Raw genomic sequence first — 26,799 nt, 5'->3', positions numbered from 1 at the left:
TCTGATATTGAAGATATTCCCTCTACCACAGCTGCTAATCATCTGCAACCCCGTCTACATGTTTGGACGAAAGACCACCCACCAGGACAAATCATCAGCAACTCCCTACCCATCTGCAGCAGTCAAAACTCGATCATCCAAAGACTTATCTGATCGTTGTCACTATGCAACGTTCCTGTCCTCAGTCGAGCCCTGATCGATCAAAGAAGCATTACTAGAACCAGACTGGATATCTGCAATGCAAGAAGAGCTAGAGGAATTCAAAAGAAACAAAGTATGACAGCTCGTTCCAAAACTGCAAGGCACACCATTGTTGGCAGTAGATGGGTGTACCAGAATAAGTTCGATGAATCTGGTGCGGTCGTCAGAAATAAGGCAAGGCTTGTTGCCAAGGGATATAGTCAACTTGAAGGCATTGATTATGATGAAATGTATGCTCTGGTAGCACGAATGGAAGCCATCCGGATCTTCTTAGCATACGCAGTGCACAAAAATATCAAGGTTCATCAAATGGATGTGAAAAGTACTATTCTCAATGGCGAATTAAAAGAGGAGGTTTATCTTCAGCAACCTCTGGGCTTCGAAAGTATTGAATTCCCAGACAACTGCTACAAGCATGAAAAAGCAGTCTACGGTCTAAAACAAGCCCCAAGAGCATGGTACGAGACCATCTCCGAATTTCTTGTCTCTTTTGGTTATAAACGAGGAGTGATTGATCCCACTTTATTTCGAAAAGAAAATAGTGATCATCTAATTCTTGTACAAATATATGTGGAGGATATCATTTTCGGCTCAATTGATCGAAAAATGGTGGATGAATTTGCTAAGCTCCTGACCAACAAGTTCCAAATGAGCATGAACAGAGAGATTATCTTCTTTCTAGGACTTCAAGTGAAACAAGTCCCTCAAGGGATATTCATTCATAAAGAAAAATATACCTCAGAACTGTTAAAGAAATATTCAATGGACAACTGTTCTTCAGCTAAGGTTCCCATGGCTTTCGGATCTAAGTTATCTGCTGATCCCTCAGGTGAATCTGTTGATCACAAGACTTATAGAGGTATTATCGGCTCTTTGATGTACCTCACCGCAAGCCGACCATATATAGTCTTTGCAACGGTTGTATGTGCAAGGCACCAGGCTGACCCAAAAATGTCACATATGACCGCAGCCAATCAAATACTACGGTACTTGAAGGGTAGCAAAACTCTTGGATTATGGTACCCCACAGGAAACGAATTCAGTCTTCAAGCATTCACAGATGCGGATCATGTCGGATGCAAACTTGATCGCAAAAGCACCTCAGGTGGATGTCAATTTCTGGGTGGAAGGCTTGTCAGCTGGTCATTAAGAAAACAAAATTATGTATCACTGTCTACCACAGAAGCTGAATATGTGGCCGCAGCCAGCTGTTGTTCATAAGTTTTATGGATAAAAACACAATTATTGGACTATGGGTATAGGATGTTATGGATACCAATCTACTGTGACTCTAAAAGTGCTATAGCGATTTCTCATAATCCTATTCAACACTCCAAGACCAAGCATATTGAACTATGGTATAACTTCATCAAAGACCACATCCTGAAAGGTAACATTGAACTCATTTTTGTCCATACGCATGAAGAGATTGTTGATGTATTCACAAAGGAACTTGACTCTATAAAACTCAACAATTTCTTACAAATGTTAGGAATAATGAATCCGGACCCACAATTCTTTTTGAATTGATAGGTACCGCAGACCATCCTTGGTCTCCATTGCGGTTCTAGTTAAAGTTATTTATGATAGATGGTTTTGATATATCCTATGTACCGCAACCATATATCATACTTATACTTCAATGGTCCTTACTAATTGTTATTACTAATCTTGGTTCAAGTGCTCCTCTCAGTTTCTCTACCACAACCACCCATCCGATGGCAAATGATTCATCCGCAATGAAGTTTTTTTTTAAATAACACAAAAAACTGGTTTTTTTTATAGCATGGTGTGCTATTTAATGATCCTTCATTAAATAGAGAAAACATTAAAAACAAAAACATTCTTTGTGTCCCTGTCTTATTTTCTTTTTGAATAAATGTCGTGTCAGACCTATTTTGGGTATGATGACAAAAAGAACGATTTCCAAAACATATCCCCTTTAACCTGGGAAATCCTCTTAACCTGTAAACTCTACTAAACCTGTCCCTTCATATTACCCCAAAAGGTCCAATCCATTTTAACTTCCCCTTTTCCACAACAAATTAAACTCACCCCTACCATACATTCTCCAAACGTGGTATTCACACCTGACATTACATTAAATGTTGATCTTTTGGTAAATCTCAAAAATAGATTCAAACCTTTTCATTTGAAATCTGTGGTTAAGATTTTCCCTTCTAAACCACTATAACACCCAAACGTTTTTACCCACTTTCACTTAGGGTAAAATTGTTTACCATACCTTTTAGCCACTATAAAACCCCTTCTTCTTCCCCAAGAAAAGTTTATGCTTTATGAACTTCAAACCTTTTCGAGCACTCTGTTTTCTCTCTTACAAAGCTTCTTCAAATTCCTACAATGGTGAAATCCAGTATCTTCAAGAAACAATCCAAGGTATCTGGATCCGCAAACCCTACTGGTTCAGGTTCTGCTTCAAGACGCTCAATGCCAATGATTGCTTCCAGCAATTTCAGAGTTGTGTTTGAAGAGCATTCCTTCTACAATGCTCCAACAAAGCGGATGATCAAGTTTCTGTCCAATCACCCTCTGTTTGGACCTTTTGATTCGTTCACATATGTTGTTCCTCTTTCAACCCTATTCAAGTGTGCCTTCTCGGCATATCAACTACTCAAGAATCTTCAAGAAGTATATTTGATCCTCATCAACGATTCTTTGGTTATTCGGAATAAAGAAAAGTTTCTCATTGCCATTAACCTACTTATTCATCCCTCAGTCAAGGTTTTCACTCCATAAATGGTGGATACCCTTTCAGCGCTTTACCAGATGGGATATCAAAAGAAGATCAAAGGAATTGGAGAATTCAAGAAAAATCAATTGCCTGCGATCTGGCAATTTGTTTGTCATTTTGTGATCCGCAGTCTATCCGGCAGAACCAGAGGCACGAATAACATGGGACTCAAGCTTCTATAGTTTGTGTGGAGTATCTTCACTGGCCATGACGTAAACTACGGTCAAATACTATGGGACGACTTCTTACAATACATTCCAAAGGAAAGCCCAAGAGAGAACCCTACCGAACTCACGTTTGCAAGGTTCTGGTCTCTATGCATCTCAGACCTCCATGCGGATACAGGATTTAGCATGGGCAACAACATCAACCTCTTTGTCACCAAGGATCTCAAAAGGTATAATCCCTCATCTGATCAATCTATTTTTGGACCCATTAGAAGACTACCAACCCATATTCTTTCTACTCTTGGTCTTGAGACTGCTGATGTCTCAGATCATATTGAGGCTACGGAAGGTATTGCCCCATACCCTCGTACCCCGGCTCTTCAAATTGTCCCTGGTAGTACCGCAGCCCCATCCTCTACAACTCTATCAAACGTGTCTTTATCGATACGTAAGCAATTAGTCTCCGCTCATCAAAGTCCTTGCAACACCAAGAAACAAGGAACTCCTAAGAAAGAGGATGCTTCCAAACAAGCCAATCCATCAAAGGAAAGGAAAATCACTCCACTAGTGATAAAAAAATGTCAATCCATCCTCTAGTAGTGATTCTGATGCGGACGATCAACCCATCTCCATTCTCAAGAAACGAAAAACGATCCCATAGACCAAATGTGTGACCGGACTGATGTCGCAGCCTCTCAAAAGGCTCCGGTAGTCCTTGGGGTGGCCGCACACCCATTCGACACCACTATCGAATACCACTCGGACACAAAAAGTGTGTCTATTTCATCTCAACGTGGAGACTCCTCTCGAGCTCACTCCCAAGGGGATGGAACTGGCTCCTGCCCTAAGGTCTCCAGGGCTTCCCATATACATTTCTTTTCCCTAGAGGAGTTGAACTCCATACTTTTATCTTTTGCCAAACACTACAAACACCTTGCCAACCACAAGGCGATTCTTCAGCCTTTTCCAAAACTGAGTGGAGGCCAGACTTGACCCTAGGTCAAGGAGACCGAGGAAGCTCAGGAAATCCTAATCTACTTACATTTGTTACCAGTTAGTTTAGGCACGGTGAGCACAATGTGCAAGGATCCGTGAACTTAGGGGACACCTCGGTGCGATACCAAGGAATTGATGAGTTTGACCTAAATGACTCCTAGAGCAAGTATCAACCATCATATGAAGCCGAAGCCATGAAATATGCCGCTTTCTATAGGGCATTTGAAGCAAGAAAAGCTCGCCAAACCAAACAGATTCAACAGAAACAACAAGAGATTCAGTCCATAGCTAAGTATTGGGCAGACGCAATCAACAATGCCAATACCGTAGCTACAATATGAAAAGTTCAAGCCTTGATGGACCAATTGGCTGATACTATCCGCAAAGCTCAGGATGCAACTGCTGCTCAAACTCCTTCAAAAACCCCTCCGACTCCATCTGCCAAAGACTCTTAAGACAAAGGTACCACAATAGAAGTCAGCTCTGCTCCTAGCTTCAGATTCGATGACGTTGATCTGCATGAATTTAGTCAGCCCGGTCCTTCAGATGATGACCTCATGATGTTTGATGAAGAAGAGGAATTGAGTGGTTCTCATCACTCAACCGCTAAGTCTAAGGAGAAAAACAAAAAGAAAAAGAAAAACACGGTCGTTTCAAGAAAAGAATTCCTCAGTCTACAATCCAAAGTAGATCAAATACTTGCCGCAGTCAAATCAACTCAACCGCAATCAGAAGACCATCCGGTACCGCAGTCCTTGATCGAAAGGATTGAACGTTTGGAGACAAGGGAACGTCTGGCTGCTGAGAGAATTTCTCTCAAGGTAGAAATGGGAATTCAGTCCCTTGACAACAATCGCCAAGTAGATCACAAGGAATTCATGGCTGCTGCGAAACGCCTCATCTCTAAGGTATCCGCAATCAAAGATAATCTGCAAACAGCCATTACCGAACAATCCTCTCTTTCCCAGAAACTTATAGCTGAGACTCACACTGCTTATGAGTCCACTATCTCAGTTCTTCATGCAACCGTCAACAAACTCCGACGATCTTTATCTTCAAACTTCCATGGTCCTGAAATTTTACAACTGACAAAGGAGATTCGTTGACTACTCTTTAACACCACCATTCCTGACAATCAGCAACTGGCTGGTGCTCTTAGAGCTCAATTCCAAGAAGTGTGTACCAAGGTCAATGGTCTCAAACAATGGCTTGAGGAGGCTCCGGGTTTGAACTCCTCAAGAGGGGGAAGTGGAGAAGACCATCGTGAAGAAGATCATCACTCAAATAATGCTTCTCAAAAAATTCCTTCACCACAACCATCTCCTCACAAGAGTCCAAGCAATCAGTCTCCACCGCAATAGACAATCATTCCTTCTCCCGGATGACCTGAAACTCCTCCTCACCTCAAAATTTTGGCTTCATACATGTCATCTGAAAGCTCAAATGACTCTCCCGCCACAAAACAGAAGAAAGCTGACTGCAAAAATAGCTAAACTTGCTGAGCTTATATGGAGATAATTCGGTTTTGACACCAGCATTGATGAATCCTTGATCAATTCCTCGATTAACCCCCACCGCAGACTTTTGGATGATGACTAAAAACCCTTCCTTACGTATGCGGAACCTCCAAACGATGGCTACTGGGATGTGCCAATCTCCCCAAATGCTAGATTATTCATGGTATTTGAGCCGCTTGACCATAGCCTTCCGGATCACAAGAGACTGCCTATGGAATTTGAGACTCTCAATCGCTTCTATGCCAAACATGTCTCTTCCATAGAGAAAATCTAGTCTAATGATAGACCATCCGCAGTCAAGAACTTCAAACCCCGGAAATTCATGAAGGTTGACTTTGTTCAATACACACTCACAAGAACTAATCAGAACTATATCCGCACCCAAGCTGACTTCCCATGCATGAATCCAGAAGAAGTCTTTCTTATAGCAAAGGTGTTCCAAAACAAGTGTGAAAAGTATCCAAAAATGTTGATAGCATTTGAAAGGGCAAGCAATTTTCTGAAGGAAACTCTCTGTGACTTTGCAAAAATAGATGCAGATATCTACCGAACAATTGCCAAGAAGTTTGATGTACCTCCACTTGATCCAGTACCAATGCCTACTGAAGGTTATCAAGAAAGATCCCTAGGTGCAACAAACTTCCCTGAACTTGGGGTCATATTAAAAAGGAAGGTCGATCAGATCAAATACTTCATTCCCATGACCTCCATGAATCGCCTTATAAGAAAGCAACTTGAAATCTGTGGAACCGCAGTTGAAAAATCAAAGCACACAACTGCCGAAGTCAAGTTCGAGATTTTAAGAAGGATCACCTGGCTGGAAAATATCAGGAAGTTTTGTTGGATGCTGATCAAACTCCTTAAAATTCATAAGTGAAGAAAAGTGTAAGAGGTCACTTATGGGGAAATTGTTGAAACATGAAGCGACCATCATGAACTTCGTCTACCGTAGCCCACAAGCATTCGCAGTCAAGTTCTCATCAGCAGCATCATCCGAAGTCATCTATCCAACCGTAATCATCTTATTTACATAGTTTTAAATTCTATCTACTTTTCTATAATACTCTCTATTGTCCAGTATGCCTTGCATGGCTACTCTTAGAGATATGATCTGATGTAACTCTTGAGTCTCTATATATAGAGCTCATTCTTTCACAGTTAAATACATCTTTCTGAACTATCTTCAAATCTATATATTACTTCTCTCTTACGTATCTCATACTACTTCTTATTCTCAAAATCCAGTAGAATATAACTGTTTATTATTTCTCTTTCGAGCAAGTCATTCGTGAATTTATCACTAACTTTGATCTCGCTCACTAACTTGGTTTGAATGCATACCATGTTATGAATCAACTTATGTGTTTACTTGATATATATCACCTACTGTCATTTACATTTTCTTACTTTTCTGCAACTAGTTATCTAACTATCTAACTTATTAACTTATTATTGTTGAGCTTTTAGATCCTTTGAGATTAACTAATTCTGTAACTATACTTGTTCTAACATTTTTTCAAGTGTGTCTCAAGTTTTTCTCTAAACAAAAAGATACTTATAATGCTTTGAATTATAATTTACAACTATTAGTTGTCGATATAGCGGAAGAGAAAAGATTGGAGTGGAATTCGAGCCTAGAAGCAAAAAAAAGAAAGAAACCAGTCTAAAGAAAGAGAGTACGCCCAGCGTAACATTACGTACGCTAAGCGTACTGATGAGACAAGCACTACGCCCCGCGTAGATTCATGTACGCCCAGCGTACTGGGCTTGGTATTGAGACTTTCTAATCGCGGATGGATTCTTGGTATGCCCAGCGTATGTAAGTCGGTTCCAAAGGTTATAAATAGCGAATATTGGCCACCCAGAGGGGAGTTTTTGACTTCCATCGATCCTTAGTCGACAAGTAACATATATTTGGCCGTTTTGAGGGTCTAGAAGGCGGCCGGAAGGCCGTTAAGCCGACAGGAGTGAAGATCGGAAGGATTAAAGAGCGGATTCATGTGGGTAATCATGTGGTTTGTTATTGTAACCATAATTAGCATTCTTTTGTGATTCTTTTATGTTTTCACTTTCTAATTTTGGTGTAAAAACCATTTGCTTTGAGTTTATGACTAAATAAAACCATGAATATTGGATTAATTGCTATATCAGATTGTTTGATTTATGTTTAATTTATCTTGCCAAGCTTGTTAAAAGATCCTTATGTCCTTATGTGTTAATGACAATTATTTCCTGTTAATTGTTAAGCATATCAAGTTGTATGAACATCTGCTTGATTGCTTGTCTCTTATGATTTTGATGACCATCAAGATTATATGTCTAGGAATAACGAACGTGAAACTAGGGTTAACTAGGAAATAAATAAGTTAATATGTAAGCCTTTTGTGACAAACCATCAACAAGAGGTTAATTGAATTAGTAATTTTATTAACTCTTATTCCAAGTCTTGCTTGATACGAACTGAACACTAGGAAGCATGTTAGTTTAATCAATTGATCACTGTTTGAATTGACTTGTTTGCTAAGGGATTAGTAGTAGCGAACATGAATGTAATCATTTTTGGAATTGGTGAAGATGAATAAATAAATCTATGTGTGTAATTGTCTATGACTTTTAAGGTGTAATTTGTCTAAACGAAAATACCTAAAGAGAATTGTCTTCTTGTCAGTTTATTGAGATTTTCTAAGAGTTATTCGTTTGAGATTTAATTAAACATTTCTTTATTCCGTTCATGTGTTTTGTAACCTATAATCAAATATTTTAAATTAATTCACTACCGTTCCCCTTGTGTTCGACACCCTTGCTTATCAAAGCTATGCTATACTCGATCGGGTTCACTGCATGTAAGGTGTGGTTTAGATGCGATAAATTAGGACTTGTAAATAAAAAACTAATGCATTAAATATTCACATCAAGTTTTTGGCGCTGTTGTCGGGGAACGGTTTTCAATTAATTTAGTTTATTTGATTATTCGTTATTTTTTTAGTTATTTTTTTTTCATTTTGTTTTTTTATTTTGTTTTATTTTCGTTGATATCATTTCACTTGTCAGGAAGGTTCTTGTTGTCATTTGTAGGAATTTGTGATCATATACATTGATTGGCTTTACATTTTGCATGGGTTTCGAAATTGCACGCGGTTACAGAATTCTTGACTTGCTTAGCCTACTACTTTGGTGATTTGTCTAACTCAATCCATGAGGCATAGTATAGCAAGGCGTATTGTGGTGGTTAAGTGGAAGACCGAACTCTTGCCACTCTTGACTAGTCGGGTCAACTCTTGTTCTACTTTTAGTTAATGGTGCAAAGAAAGCAAAGGTAATAGGCTAACGGGTCCCGAAAGTTGTTGTTTTCACAACCATTTCTTGCATGCAAGGGATTTAATCAACAACTGTTATTTGATCTCGACAAACACGAGTGATCATGATATCCCATTTATTTTTGGTATAACGTGTCACTTGTCGGAAAGTTGTGGCTGTTGTTTGAAGAAATTAAATATTATGAAGTCCCCAAATGAATTAGATGGAATAAAGAGAGAATTAAAAAAAAAGTAGAAAAAATTCCAGTAACATTATGCCCCACTTACAAAGAGTTACGCCTAGCGTACTCAGCAATTAATCGCGACTGAGTATTTCTTTGAGTTGGTAGTACGCCCAGTGTACTAGTGTAATACGCTTAGCGTAATGGCGCGCATCACATACGCCTCGCATATAGCTGAATTAGGTCCAACGTATGTCGGCATCAGGTAATATCTTTAATCCTTCGGCTTTTTCTTGTTCCTCTTTCATATCTTATTTCACCCTACGTTGTGACGGCCGAATCCTCAAGAAAGCTTTGATTTTTCTTCTTTTCTTGTAAGAATCGACACAAAGGTATGTTATTTGGTTACACATTGGCTTAAATTTATGTTTAATTTCTAGAAATTGGTTAGAATAAGCTATTTAGAAATCTAGGGTTTCTACACTTCTTGAATTGGGACAGATTCCATGTGAATTGGAGTTTGTTTATACTTAAATAGACCAACTCAAATCATTGGAGTAAACCTTGGGACTTAATTTGGCCTTAATCTCGTGCAATAACCATCGGTTTGAGTTTATGGACGTACGCCGTATAGACCCCTCGATTTTTGACTGCCACTGCATACTTCCCTTATGTATACTTGTTGAAAACTTGTTGATTATGGATAAACAAAGAACAAACATTAGGAACAAGTTCGAGTTCCTGGACATACACCTAGGGTTGGTCCCATATTTTGACTGCCTTGTATAAATATCTTGCATATATACCTATGTAATTACATTATTATGGTTTATTATGACCTTAGAACAAATAGGGGGCATATACGAGCTCCTGGACGTACGCCCAGTGTACGCTGGATGTACGCCCAGTGTACAGTTTTGCCCAGCTACCTGTTTTTCATTTAAAATCTGTTTAATGTTGTGGATATTTGGTGTTGTTTTTCTTTTGTTCTTCTTATTTTTGCAGACTATGGTTCATAGAACTCAAAGAACAAACCCACCCGAGGACATGACCGATCACCGTTTCTTGAAATTCTCACAAACCTTGAATAATGAAACTACGGGCAAATATGTGAATAATTTGAGTTTGCTGCTTACTAAGGAGATTGACATTGAACCTTCATTTGATTGGGGATTGGCGTCCCGAACTGGACTTGATGAGCTGATCCGTAAGTTTTTGCAATACACCCACTCGGACGCGAGTGGTGTTCCTTTGTTCGTATGCTAGGGTTGGGACAGATTGTTCAAGATTCAGGAGGCTATTTATCTAGAATTATTGCTAGAGTTTTATGCTACAGTTTCCTATGATTCTAGGAAGACAACCGATGACATGACAACTTTTTCCTTTCGACTTGGAGGTGTGAGTGGGGAGTGCAGCGCGATTGAACTTGCCACCCGCGTTGGGATATATACTGCAGACGAGACGAGGAGTGTGCACTTTCTGGCATTCCTTTTTGATTGTCGTATGGGTTGGCCGGATGACTACAATGAAAATACTTTCTGGGCGGAGATTACTGGGGGAGTGTACATACCATCTACTGCTCGCGAGAGGATGATTCGATCTACCACTTATAGATTACTGCATCCTTTGATTTCTATGTCTCTCACGCATCAGAAGAATGGTGAGAGAGTGCCTTCTACAAAGTTGTATTTCCTATGGACTCTTGTTACTCCAGGGAGACACCTAAACCTTCCAGTTGATTTAGATGCTTATATGGGGAGGTGGGCAAGGGGGCTTCGAGAGGACAGCCCGATTTGCAGCGGGCACATCATCACACACTTAGCTCGCTCATATCAGTTCTTAACGAGTGTGACAACCGTCAATTTTCGGTCAAATCAAAGTCAACTAAAGTCAACAAGTCAAACCGGTCAACTCAATTGCCCGTATGTACTAAGAGTTTACGTTATGTAATTCCTAAACAACTCTCTATTCTAATGAGAGATCATAAATCAAAAAGTGCGTACATCTAGATCTCTCCCAAATCTCTCTCTGAATGAGAAATCTCTCCAAGTATGTCAAATCTCTCCCAAATCTCTCTAAGAATGTGAAATCTCTCCCAAATATCTCTTTGTATGTGAAATCTCTCCCAAATCTCTCTCTGAATGAGAAATCTCTCCAAGTATGTCAAATCTCTCCCAAATCTCTCTAACTATGTGGAATCTCTCCCAAATCTCTCTCTAAATGAGAAATCTCTCCAAGTATTTCAAATCTCTCCCAAATCTCTCTAAGTATGTGGAATCTCTCCCAAATCTCTCTCTGAATGAGAAATCTCTCCAAGTATGTCAAATCTCTCCCAAATCTCTCTAAGTATGTGAAATCTCTCCCAAATCTCTCTCTGAATGAGAAATCTCTCCAAGTATGTCAAATCTCTCCCAAATCTTTCTAAGTATGTGAAATCTCTCCCAAATCTCTCTCTGAATGAGAAAACTCTCCAAGAATGTCAAATCTCTCCCAAATCTCTCTAAGTATGTGAAATGTCTCCTAAATCTCTCTCTGAATGAGAAATCTCTCCAAGTATGTCAAATCTCTCCCAAATCTCTCTAAGAATGTGAAATCTCTCCCAAATATCTCTTTGTATGTGAAATCTCTCCAAGTATGTCAAATCTCTCCCAAATCTCTCTGAGTATGTGGAATCTCTCTCAAATCTCTCTCGAAATCTCTCCCAACTCTCTATAATCACTCGGGGCATCCCGACCCTCGAATTTGGCGAAAACATCCCAAAAACGGAAGTCCACGCGAAAAACGGACTTAAGGAACCGAAACCCCTCTCAGGAACCGAAACCCCTCTTAGGAACCGAACCCTTCTGAGCCGAAGGCTGCTCAACCGAACCCGAACGTTCGGCACCTTTCGGTTCTGAGCATTTCCTCTTCTGATGACTAACCGAACCCTCCCTTCTAAGGACCGAGGACCGAACCTTCCCTTCTGAGCCTCGCTTCTGAGCTTCTGACCGAACCCTCGGCCTAGGACCCTTCGCTTCTCGCTCCTGGTTCGCATCTCGCATCCGGCTCAGCAACCACCATGACCGAACCTCGGCCTAGGACCGAGAGGCCTCGCTGGGAAGCCTTTTTCTCCCGGTTTTCGATTAAATTCGCGTTTTAAGCCCGTTTTTAATTGTTTTAGCACGGGATTTTCACCCAAAACTTTATTTTAACATATAAGGCCCCTAAACTATTAATTAATCACGTTTTTAAGGATAAAACCTTATCCAAAAGGGAGTAGGTGAAGTACAAAGATGGAGTGTTGACTTTCCTTTATTTTATGACACAAGCAACCTCCATCACCCACTCCATGTCACTATTCCCCATCAGCCCTTACCTAGTCATTTCATTGTACTTTTCCCACCTTTTTCCAACCCCACAATTGGTCAAAGGCTAGAAAAGCCTCCTCTCTCCTCATTTCTCTCATTTTCTCTCTTTTCACCAAAAAGAGCAAACTCTTTTCTCTCTCATTTTCCCTCTCTAGAACTCGAGATTTGAGGGCTAATCTTGGGATTTTCCTCCACATTTGGTAAGAATAATCCCTTCTCTTTATGATTATTTCACTTCTTTCTACTCGAATCATGGATATCTTACACAAACTCTCTCATAATTGTGTTAGATCTTCGAATCTTCAAGTGATTCTTCAAGTATTCTTGGGTTGAACACTTCTCTTCTTCAACACTTACCTACTGAAATCACTTAAGGTGAGTTCATACCCCTACATTTTCATTGTTTTCTCAAGTTTTTAGGGGGGGAATACAAGTAAAACAACAAGAACAAAACTAAACTTTCCTAACAGCCTACATCAGAAAATTTGGACCCCATTCACGGACTGTTTTGGACAACTTAAACATTTTTGTTTACAAAACTGTTTTAGGTGTAAGTAGTTCCAGTTCTTAGCTTTAAAATGACTACTTTCACATCTCCACACAATTTTTCTACAATTTATGGTGATTTTTACAAAACTGTCTATCATCTCAAACACCAATCCGGACCAGTCTGTGATTATAGACTTGGTTACACAAGTTAGAGGTCCCTAAAAATTATGGAAAAATTTATGAACTAATTAGACTCATTTTCCAAACTCTCAGAAGTTACAGAACTTGATTTGGACATTTTATGATTTTTCTACAAATTTTCCAATAACAGTTACAGAAATTGTTATAAATAGAAAAACACAATAAATTTCATATCACCTTGTAACATGTTGAGCAAGGTATATATATCATTATATGATTATGTGTTATCATAGTATGTGATATTTATTTTGTATTCATATCTAGTTATACATCCGTTAGCAAATGAAATTTCACTAGATAATACATAGAAATAACCAAGTGTTATAATTAAAATACACAATTACATACAAATGCATTATTAAACTATGTTAAGTATAGTTTATGTACTTTACTATTTCTACCCTTGTTTTTGATAGACTATAGTAGGTATAGTTTATGATACATTACATAATACAAATATATTTTCAGAAGGGTACATTTATACAAAAGGAAACTTTCATTACGTTAAGTGTAAATTCATTACAAAAGCGTTTTCATAAAAGAATTTTCATACTTTACAAACGTTTTAGGATAAACTATAATAGGTTTGATTTATGTTTCCATTAACACAACAAACACATTTCGGAAAGTTTTTATTCCCACAGGAAAAGGTTTTACACTTAGCACACCACACGTAAACTTGTTAACCTAAATTGTGAGACATTCTCGTCTGTACGTCCGAGTACAGAATCTAATTCCTGCTAGTTATAATCAGAGTCTCCTGGAGGGAGAACGTGATAGTTGTGTATAGATCTATATTGGGTTTGACACCCCACACCTCGCTGCTAGCTACAGCCGGACCTACAGGTCTGCGGGTGACAAATGTCATTTTCATATTCGCGACGCCTGAGAAACGTCGTAGCAGGTATATAGGTCATTAGTATGATTATAGCGGCTCACATAGGGATCTAACGACATAAGTTTACAGGAATTGCATAAATCAAAAGAGGTTTTATGTTAATTTAAAATCACTTTTTATATCAATAATTACAGATATTATGGTATATTTTCAGTCATGGTATTTAAGATCACACATCATTCATTACGGGATTTTTCTCAAATCTAAAAGGGGTTTTATGTCGATTTAAAACCACAATTATATCTTTAAGTATGACAAAATACATATTCATTTCGGTTCTGGTATTTAGGACTACATAACTTCTATAAGGAAAATATTGGATTTTTCTTGGTGATATACATCTTCTTACAAAGATCGAATTTCAAACTCTTACTGTCAAAAGCTTATGAACTCACCAACCTTTGTGTTGACACTTTTTCAAACTACTTGTATTCTCAGGAATTCAATGAATCAGGAATTCAACCACGTTTTGAGGATGAGACGATAAATCATTAAACAGTTTATTTTGTATCATAATGTAATTGATTCGAATCATGTAAACATATACTTTGGTGTAACTTTTTCAATTATATTTATGATGGTTGTATTTACTTTGAGCACTATTATACTCGTTGTTGTGATACTCTACATGAAGTCCTCCACCCTTGGACGTTTCCGCCATCCTTGGTTTGGGGGTGTGACAACGAGGGAGATCTTGACATCTATGGTGTTATATGATATGAGGCCGATGAGTTTATAGTTAAAGGAGACGATGCAAGTACTTCAGTGAGGTGAGGATGGTGTTTTATGGATACGATCAGATGAAGTGGCCGAAGAAGAGGGTGCAGTCAAGCCACAGCCATAGCGAGTCCAGAGGCGTAGACCTGCTCCTCGTGGAGCGCAGTAGGGACCTGTGTCGGAGATCGATATACATTACATGGCTCAGTGTGTAGACGCAGGATTTCAGCGCTTAAGCGAGAGACTTCAGCGTATGGACGAGCGCTATGCGCACATGGAGAGTAGACAGTAGTGGTGTGGGGATACGTTTACCGCATTCTTTGCCCATCAGGGTTTTCAGTACCCGGTTCCTTTTCCTCTACCATACCAACCACGGCTAGATGGAGCCGGCACATCTGGGACATAGCGACACATTGACGAGGATGACGAGTGACTTAGTTTATCCTTTTTATTTTTATTTTTATATTATTTTTAGTTTATTTTGTGTTTCTAAGAATTAGTTTTAGTATTTTTATTTTTGTATGTATTTAGTTTAAATTAGGATGTTTTATTTTTGTTTTAAATTTTGTTTTCCGTGTTGATGCTATTTGATTATTTTAGATCTTTGTAGAATTTTCGCCCATAGAAAGCAGGCACTAAGTTCAGCAGCTAGGTCTGACTGTTGTTTTATCACAAGAGAGAAAGTTGTGTGAGTGTTTGAAGTTTATATTCAAGACCCATGACTTTTAATAAGTCGGCGATACGTGTCGATATGATGAGAGTATATTATTTGGAAGAGTTTCGTTTCTACCATATTTTGATTCATGTGGTATGGGTGAGCTTTTCCCACACCATAGAGTTTTTTTTCAACGCAAAGTAGAAGTATCATCCCGGCTACCACGACATGGTTGACACTTTCCTATGTCGTGGGGGAGATTTTCATCGCAAGAGTAGGGTACCATTCTTGATATCACGTTGTATCCACCAATTACCACGCATGGCCATGCTATTGTTCTCAATATAGATTTCACCTCACTTGACGACACGACATGGTCGACACTTTCCCACATCATGGTTACTTATAATGCTTTGAATTACAATTTATAGCTATTAGTTGTCGATATAGCGAAAGAGAAAAGATTGGAGCGGAATTCGGGCCTAGAAGCAAAAAAAGAAAGAAACAAGGCTAAAAGAAGAGAGTACGCCCAGCGTAACATTACGTACGTTAAGCGTACTTGTGAGACAAGCACTACACCCCGGGTAGATTCACGTACGCCCAGCGTACTGGCCTTGGTATTGAGACTTTCTAACCGTGAATTGATTCTTGCTACGCCCAACGTACACTGACTTATGCCCAACATATGTAAGTCGGTTCCAAAGGTTATAAGTAGCAAATATCGGCCAACCAGAAGGGATTTTTCGACTTCCATAGATCCTTAGTTGACAAGTAACATATATTTGGCGGTTTTGAAGGTCTAGAAGGCGGTCGAAAGGCTGTTAAGCCGACAGGAGCGAAGATCGGAAGGTTTAGAGAGCGGATTCCTGTCGATAATCATGTGGTTTGTTAATGTAACCATGCTTAGCATTCCACTGTGATAGTTTTATGTTTTCACTTTCTGATTATGGTGTAAAAACCATTTGCTTTGAGCTTATGATTAAATTAAACCTTGAATATTGGATTAATTGCTATATCGGATTGTTTGATTTATGTTTAATTTATCTTGCCAAGCTTGTTAAAAGATCCTTATGTGTTAATGACAATTATTTCATGTTAATTATTAAGCATATCAAGTTGTATGACCATCTGCTTGATTGCTTGTCTCTTATGATTTTGATGACCATCAAGATTATATGTATAGGAATAATGAACATGAAACTAGGGTTAACTAGGAAATAAGTAAGTTAATATGTAAGCCTTGTGTGACAAACCATCAACAAGAGGTTAATTAAATTAGTAATTTGATTAACTATTATTACAAGTCTTGCTTGATACGAACTGAACACTAGGAAGCATGTTAGTTTAATCAACTGATCACTATTCGAATTGACTTGTTTGCTAAAGGATTAGTAGTAGCGAACGGGAATCTAATCATTTTAGGAATCGGTGAACATGAATAAATAAATCTATGTGTGCAATTATCTATGACTTTTAAGGTGTAATTTGTCTAAACTAAAGTACATAAAGAGAATTGTCTTCCTATCAGTTTATCGAGATTTGTTATGAGTTATTCGTTTCAGATTTAATTAAATATTTCTTTATTCCTTTCATGTGTTTTGTAACCTATAATCAAATATTTTAAATTAATTCACTACCATTCCCCTTGTGTTCAACACCCTTGCTTATCAATGCTAAGCTATACTCGATCGGGTTCACTGCCTATAAGGTGTGGTTTAGATGTGATAAGTTAGGACTTATAAATAAAAAACTAGTGCATTAAATATTCACATCACCCTGCCAGACCCAGGAAGCTCCGAATTTTAGATGGAGACCTCGGAGTATCCCACTGCATCACGACCTCTATCTTAGCCGGATCTACCCAAATGTCCTTCTAGTTGACAAGGTGCACAAGGAACTGCACCTCACACAATGAGAAGTCACACTTGGAGAACTTCGCATAATGTCTCTCCCTCCTCAATGTCTCTAGTACCTCTCTCAGGTGCTCCTCATGCTGATCCTGAGTCTTGTAGTAAACCAAGATATCATCGATGAATACTACTACAGACCGATCCAGCATTAGTCTGCACACGCGGTTCATGAGGTCGATGAATGTGGCTGGAGTGTTGGTGAGCCCAAACGGCATCACCACCAACTCATAATGACCATAGCGGGTCTTGAAAGCGGTCTTCTGCACATCATCTCTGACCCGCATCTGATGGTATCTAGACCAGAGATCAATCTTAGAGAAACAAGATGCTCCCTGAAGTTGGTCAAATAAGTCATCTATCCTCGAAAGTGGGTAACGTTTCTTCGTAGTTACCTTCTTCAGCTCCCGGTAATCTATGTACATGCGATGCGACCCGTCCTTCTTCTTTACAAACAGGACCGGGGCTCCCCATGGTGAACTGCAGGGCCTGATAAAACCCTTATCTAGCAGCTACTACAGCTATGTAGACAACTCCTACATCTCGGGAGGATCCAACCAATATGGTGCCTTGGCTATCGGAGCCGCACCAAGGACCAAGTCAATCTAGAACTCAACCTGTCTCTCCGGAGGTATCCCAGGCAAATGCTCCGGGAATATATCCGGGTACTCTCATACCACCGGTACATCTTCCACCATCGTCTTACCCTTATCTCGGGTATCCATAACATAAGCAACGTATCCTACACAGCCCTGCTGAATGTGGCGCCTCGCCCTCGTTGCTGAACAGAATATCGGTTCGCGCTGTGGCCTTTCACCCTGAATCACTTTCTCTCCCCCACTTAGAGTGCGAACCCTAACCAATTGTTGCTCACAATCTATCACTGCTCCATTGGGTCTCAACCAACCCATGCCCACTATAACCTTATTCCATTACAGGGGAATAGGAACCAAATCCACTGAAAATTGTTGATCAAACAACTAAAGGGTACATCCGTTATGAACCCTGATGACCCTGCGGTGCTATCATCCCCCGGAGCTCCTACAAACCACTTGTTGAGCGCGAGAGACACAAAAGATTGGGTGCCTCCCGAATCGAATAGTACTAAGGCTTATATATTGTTCACTAGGAACGATCCTATAACAAAAGAAGAAATCATGAGTAATCGACAATATCAATAAAGAGATAAGAGAAAGATGCATGCCCATCACCACGTCAGGAGTTGCTCGTGCCTCCTTTGCAGTGAGCTGAAAAGCCCTGCTCCGCGTTGTAGGTGCCTCAGCCTAGCCCTGACGTCCATCTATAATCCTCAAAGTGGCAAGAGAAGATTCCACCACCTTCCCTGCTGCAGCTAAATTCGGGCACTGGGACCGCTTGTTTCCCTTCTGATTTCACTAAAAGAAAATCATACATGATGCTGTTGTGGTGGTAATAGTGGTTGTGCAATCTCTGATCACATGACCACTTTGGCCGCACTTGTAGCTGCTCGATCTCCCCTCTTTGTACGTCTCCTCATGCATCCAGCCCCATTTTCCACAACAACCGTGGCTCTACTGGCTCCGAGATTTGTGGTCTGCTACCTTGGGCTTCTTTCCCAAACCTCCTGACTTAACCCCCTTGGGTTTCCTCTTCTTCTCCATCTCTAAATCCAACTTTCTCTCTCGAGCCCTATCAATCATGTCCTCCAGTGTCTTGTAGTTGGAGCGGCTCACAAACCGTCTAATGTCACTCCTCAGCCTCTCATGGTATTTGGCCTTCTTCATCTCCTCGTCCTCGATGTACTGCATAACAAGAAGGGCCCTCTCCATAAACTTGGCGGTAATCTCCGCCACTGTCTCCGTCGTCTGCTGGAGATCCTGGAACTCCCTAACAAGCTGTTGCACCTCGATAACTGGTGCGAACTCAGCCCTAAACCTGTCCGTAAAAACACTCCAGGTCATCGTATCCAACATAATATCATCACCAATGGCTCTCTCGACCTCTTCCCACCAGTCATGTGCCATGTCCTTTAAAAGACAGGACGCAAGTCTAACCGTTTCCCCCTCGGGACATCTAGTGGTGTGGAATACATTGGAGACATCCGCCAACCACCTGGTACTCGCAATGGGGTCTCGATCCCCATGATAGTCGGGAGTTCCACATGCTCTGAACTCCAGGAAAGTGAGTGTGCGCGACCCCATCATGGCTGAAATCTCAGTACGGAAAGCAATAAACTTCTCCTCCAAAATCTCAAGAATACCCTCCTTGATTGAACCAAAGATCACAGGAGTCAGCTCAAGTATGGTGCGTGTAATCTCCAAGGGGATGAACTCCCTGGTCTGCTCATCTAACTTACCGACTCCAGACCCTGAGCCAGATCCATCCCCGGCTCCTGAACTGCCATCTGCTGGCCTAGGGTGTAGAACCACCATTCTGAAAAACACATCATAACAAACGTCAGAATACTTAACATAACTCGAGGGATCAAATACACTACAAGTCCCCTGGTCTTATCTCATCCCTCCTTCATCCGTGTGCGGATCCTCTACTTTCAGTAGTACGAGCCCATACGACCTTCCACATCTATCCATACTTTCCTCAAGGACTGCGTTGACTCCACCAAGTCCCTTCTACTACTACAGCTCTCAGCTACTCTCATCCTAGGCTTTCCCTAGGGTAATCACCATCCCTCTCTCCACGATCAGCTGCATAAGAAGTCCCTGCTTTCTTCCCATAACTAGCTCGTGAATACTATTACATATCACTTAGACTAGATAATTCTTTGAATGAGAGATCCTACCCTACAATGGTTAGACTCAAACAAGAGATTCGAAATAGAGCTAGACCTAACCTTATGAAATTATTTAGTCCTCACAGTATGCAACTTTCCATATTAGTTTACTAGTTAGTGAAAGATAACTAGAAATCCTAAAAGCACAAAGCAAGCAACATTCGGGCATTGAGCACATATAATCTAACATATACTACTCTAGCTATCATACTGACTAATATGTACTAGCATGCAATTCGTAAAGCTGATATACATATAGCAGGCACATAAGGAATCCTTCCTAAATCCTTATTCCTAATCTAGCATGTTGTTCTAATAAAATGATAATCATAACATAGCACAAACTTGTATGGGTAATTTGGGAGTACTTACTTGAGCTCGGCTGATTGCATGCACCACACCCTTTTTCTCTTTTCAAAACTCTTTCTTTTTCAAAATTCATTTGCTTTGTCAAAAACTCTTGTTCTTTGAAAATCTTTTTACCATTTCCTTAGTCTGAATTCAGTCACAACCGAAGGTATGTCCAAATCCCTCATACCAAGGCTCTGATACGAACTTGAAACATCCAAAAATAGGGTCCAAAAATTTTAATTTTAAAATCATTTTCAAAACATAAACTTCATCTTCATAGTATAAAAACCATAAATCATGTATCAAGTATCTTAAAACACCATGTCAAATAACGTAATCTAAACATATGATAAAAACATCAGAGTAATCTCCCAGGCCAAAGACTGTGTTGTATGTCATGCTATCAACCCGAGCCCTTCCATTTGCTAGTTGAAGTACCTGAAACCAAAACTGAAACCGTAAGCATGAAGCTTAGTGAGCTCCCCCCAACTACCATATACCATACACAAAACATATAACAATCACATAACTATGGGACTACTCCCAACTGCATTGGGACTAATCTCGGCATTGGCTTACCCAACATCGGACTCCTTCCCAGCATCGGGCTCACCCCGGCATCCGACCGGATCGGGCATCGGGCTCACCCCGGCACATACACAACATAACATCTATCATAATCACATGTCATAATCATATAATCTGTAGCGGCCGAAGCCCGGAACATAAAACATATAACACATAACATACAACATGCATTAATCACAAAGACATCAAGCATACATAACAACTTCTCGAGACCGCCCCGGCATCGGACCGAGGTCCGGAAGGCTAGCCCCAGCATCGAGCTTACCACGACACACTATAACTACTTAAACGGACCGAAATTGGTGCCTTGGACCCGTTCCTACTAGAAGAAAACTCACCTCGTATGACTGACTGCTAAAAGCCTGAGTGAGAAATGTGACAACCTGAAATTTCTTCCGTCACTGTAACCCATTTTTGTCATTAAAACTCGTGTTTATCGAATTTTTCCGTTAACTTTTGGATTAAGTTAATTAAACTGAGACTTTTATTATGACTTCATGAGTGTCCAAATGCATTAGAAACACGTGAAACACCCTCAAATTCTTTTAAAAATATCTCTAGTTTACAACCACATCAGGTTACGACAACTTAATCGGGTATGACCATAAGCCCCGGTTAACGTCGGTATCGGGTAGATTTCCACCGGGCCACAAACTCAAACCCTATATATGGGCGAGTGGACCTCCATTTGAAGCTTTTCCACTCTTAACACCCTCTCTCTCACTACTCTCTTTCTTCAACTCAAATTTGATCCAAAAACATCCCTTTCATGCTCCAAATTGGTAAGTGATCTATCCTAGCTTATAGTTTAGCTTTTTTAGCATGCAAATCATTGTTTAAGTCATCCAAAAGTATCAAAAACTTGTGTTTACAGCCCAGGAGCAGCCCCAAACCGTAAACACACTTAAATGGGTTTTTGAAGCCCCAAAACCCTTCCAAATCACTTCAGGTGCTTAGCTATCACTTTAGGACTTGCATGTACGAGTGTAGAACACCAAAAACTTGTTATTTGGGGAGTAAACATGAGTTTACGGCCCAAGATCATTCTTCGACTGTAAACACTCATTCATAAGCCGTAAACACCATTTAAGGTGTTAAATTGCCCCTTAAACACCTCCTATGGCTTGGAATAATGTCTAGAACCAACCGCCATAGAAGTAGGGACCTTAAACATCAAGGAAACCATGACCTTAGGAGATTACGACCGTAAACCCCCTAAGGATTGGTTCCTTGGCCGTAAACTCCTCTAAAGAGGTCAAATGGTGCCCTAACTTCCTTCCATGGCCTGTATATTGGACTAGAATCATATGTGCTTAACCTAGAACCATCAAAACACAAAAGGAAAGGGAAAATAAGAGTTTACGGCCATAAACTCTATGTTTACAGACGTAAACTCCCATAAATGGTCCATTTGAGGACTTAGTCACTTCTTATGCCCTAAAATTGAACCTAGCTTAATTCCCCAAGTGTTTTAAGACCTTTAAGCATCCAAGAACACACCACCCATGAGTTTACAACTATAAACTCATGGGGATATGGTCTATGGGCCGTAATATCTTCTAAGAGTTTACTCTTGATGAGTAAACTCCATATCTAGGCCCTACACCCCCTTAGATGCAACCCGTATCATTCCTAACACTTGAGTTAAGGTGTTTTCGCGCATCGGAGTGTATCATCTTACTTAATTAGTAGTTAAATGTCTAATTAGATACAATTGTGTATCTCCTCATGTTACATAGGATCCTCACGCGTGATCAAGCCCTAAACTGACACTTACCATCCTAACCGACACATTTCTCGACTGGTGAGTTCATACCCCTACACTTTTTTGAGTTTTTCATGTTTTCAGGGGGGGGGGGGAATATAAGCAAATCATAAAGGTTTTCGAAACTTAAAACTAATGTAATTATACGATTTTCTGACAAACTTTTAGATACTTAATGCACTTTGTAATATGCGGAGCATAAGGGAGATTTTCGGAATATAATTACATAGTTTTCAAATGACGTGGGAACTTATCAAATCATTCAAATTATTATGGGAATAATTTGGGATCTTTATTACTTGTTTTACGGTTTCAGATTTTGTGCAAAGTCAATAATATAAACTATGTCTGATTTAGTTTATCCATGTTTAATCTAGAGTATCATGATAAATAATTATCTCGTTCTTGATTATTTATACTCTACCTTGTACCAAGAAACTTCGAAACTCAAGAACGATCTATTATCCCATGAATAAGTTAATACTAGCTTGTGAGACTGTCTTCGTATTACCCTTCGGGGTACCAGTGAATCCTCTCCGGAAGTATAACCAGACTCTCCTGGAGGGAGGACGTGAAATTTGTGGATAGATCTATTCGGGACTAAAAATCCCACACCTAAACTACTAGCTACAGTTAGGCGGGCACGCCTGGGGTGACAAATTTTAGAATCAAACGACGCCTGAAGAAAGTCAAGGAGGACACAGGTCAAATCAGTATGGTTATACGACTCACAATACGCATTAAACTAACTAAATTTATTCATGGATTCCTTTCTTTCTTCTATAGTTTTATGTATTAAAACTACCTACTTCGTACTGGAGGGTATTCCAGGGATCTTAATCTATAGTTTTATGTATTAAAACTACCTACTTTCATACTGGAGGGTATTCCAGGGATCTTAATCTATAGTTTTATGTATTAAAACTACCTACTTTGTACTGGAGGGTATTCCAGGGATCTTAAGCTATAGTTTTATGTATTAAAACTACCTACTTTCATATTAAGTTACTGGTGATTAGTCAGGTTTTTTCTTATCTTATGGAAATCGACTTACATGTTAGAAAATATGGGATTTTCTGGGAAAAACATGCATATGTATTTCATAACTCAATAACAATGGTTTTCGATATTACAGCAAACTTTATCAAAGGAAATGAAGTATTTATCATGAGATTAAATAACCGGTTTTTCTTACAAAACATGATATTTTTAAAACTGCTTGTATTCTCAGGTTCTCGTTAGACAGGTGTCCAGCGTTCTTTTGGAGAAGACGGAGTGTATAGTAGCCTCGTCTTTACTTTTGTTATACTAATGTAAATATAAAAACGTATTACCTTGTTTTCAAACAAATGTAAATTTTCCTATGTAATGTAATGTTTAGTGTTTACTATGCTTGCTATGTACATTGGTTGTGATACTACGCATGACGTCCTCCGCCCCGAAACGTTTCCGCCTTCGGTTTTGGGGTGTGACAACAAATCTCTATCTACTGTTCCGGCTGCTATCCGACTCTTAATTTCATAATAATACTTAATCCAAAACTGATAACTCTTCATAGGGTAAAATGACCATTTTACCCCTAGTCAAAGTCAAAGTAAAAGTCAACTCTCAGTCTACCCAACTCGTCGAGTTATCCCCCAAATCGACGAGTGCTTGGATTGCACAAACCCATGGCCAGCTGAGTCAACTCTCTGAGTCCCTCTACCGACTCGTCGAGTTCAATCTGTCATATCATCGGCGCATCTCGACTCTACTCATCGAGTCCCTCCATGGACTCATCGAATTCTTCACCTTCTGACTCCCAATCGTGTCTAACACACTGAGTCATCTGCTTAACTCAATGGATTCACACATTACAAGAAAAAAAGGGTTTGGGGACTTCGACACGAATCGCCGTGTCCTATGAACAACTCGGCAAGTCCCTTGCATGATAAAACCATACAGTCGATTCTAAATGATTCCACTGCTTCTAACTCATAGATCTGGACTCCTTAGGCTAGCATAACACGTAAAGTTGCTAACTTTACATGCATGCATGACGCTATGAAGCTAAAACTCCCAATACAAGCTATAAATGAAGGTCTAAGGCATAGAATAGATTCATGGCTAACTAAATGTGGCAACTTTGAGCTTCTAACTCTCAATAGTGCCAAGATCTGAAGTCCTTTCATCCCCAAGAGTTCAAATATTGGAATGACTTTGGGAATGACCCCAAAAATCACAACATTCAATCAAGGAAGGAGATCTAATTGAATAACATCCAAGGTATAAGATTTATACCTTTATGAAGACAAAACTGAGCCCTTATCTCTAGATCTCCAACCTTCTTTCTAAAACTCCAAGCTTTTGCTTCCTTCTTCAAGCTTTAGATCACAATATCACACAATGCTAAGTAGGGTTTCAAGGGTGAACTGTGGAGGCCATGGGGGCAGGGGTGGAGACCTATAACGATGTTTCAATAGGATGCAAACCCTAAAAGTTAGGGTTTCCCCCTGACTGGCGTACTCGTCGAGTCAATGCTTCGACTCACCGAGTCGATCACTTAAGACCCATGTCCAAATCTGGCATCTACTCTACGAGTTAGGGCTACTACTTATCGAGTAGCTTTTACAAAATGAATACTTAACAACTCAGAAGCATAGCAGGAACGGGGCGTTATAGATCTGACAATCATTTAATGCTCCGTTTTTCTAGCAAAATAATTTCTTTTTGATTTCCTTTATTTATGGCTGATAATGGTTAAAAACCCAAGTTTTTTTACCTTTAATAGCTGTAAATAAATCAATTACAATAAGTTTTGAAATCCGGAGGTATAAAAACCCCTAAATCTTCCCAAGATCTCTTTACGCTTTCTGAACCCTTAAAGACGAACTTCATCTTCACCATTTTCTTGCTCAAACACTTTTCCTGCAAGTTCTAAAATATTTTACTGAAATCATGGTGAAATCAGGAATTTCCAAGAAAGAATCGAAGGCTTCTGGGTCTATTCGTCCCACCTACTCAGAAACCACCACCAAAGACCAATCACCGTCCATTGTCTCGAGCAATTTCAGAGCCATCTTTGAAGATCATCCTTCTTATAGTGATGCAATCAGACTGATGATCCAGTTCCTTCCCAAACACCCACTGTATGGTGCATTCAACTCTTTCACTGAAGTAGTTCCATTACCGAATCTGTTCAAATGTGCCTTTTCTGCTTTCCATCCAAGCCACAACCTTCAAGAAGTTCATCTCAACCTTGTTGATAATTCACTGGCTATTCTAGCCAAAGCCAAATTCCTAGAAGCAATCAATCTGAGGGTTCTTTCTTCTACAAAAATTCTACTCACCAAGCCCTAATGACGTGATTTCAAACCTATACCAGATGGGTTACCAGAAGGTACTGAAAGGAATCGGCGAGTTCAAGAAGAATCAACTCCCGGCGGTATGGCAGTTTGCCTGTCACTTTGTAATCAAAAGTCTCTCCGGCAGAACTGGTGGTACCGACAATGTGGGTATCAAACTGTTAGAGATTGTTTGGAGCATTTTCATCGGTAACGCTGTCAACTACAGTCAAATCCTTTGGGACAATTTTTTTCAATACATTCCTAAGAAATCTCCACGAGAAGATGGAAACGAGCTCACTTTTGCTCTATTCTGGTTACTATGCATCTTGAATCTACACAAGGATTCCAAACTTGATATGGGCGATGACACCACTCTCTTTGCTACTTGTGATCTGAAAAGGTATAGTTTTTGGACCTCTTAGGTGATTGCCTAGATAAAATTTGGACACAGCCTCTAAAGATCAAACAGTTTTTGGACCTCTTAGGAGATTTCCTAGAAATATTTTAGATTCCATTAGATTCACAACGCTTGCGGTCACCGACCATGTTGAGGCTACGAATGGTATTCACCGTACCATTCTTCCCCGCGTCGACCTAGTCAATATATTGTAGTTCCCAACACAACACAGGTCCTCCCTACCGCAGACACATCTGGTCAACCCAAGTCCAAAAGA

Source organism: Lactuca sativa, chromosome 6 (assembly GCF_002870075.4).
Source record: "Lactuca sativa cultivar Salinas chromosome 6, Lsat_Salinas_v11, whole genome shotgun sequence".
Lineage (NCBI taxonomy): Eukaryota > Viridiplantae > Streptophyta > Magnoliopsida > Asterales > Asteraceae > Lactuca > Lactuca sativa.
Note: the sequence above shows the minus strand (reverse complement) of the source record.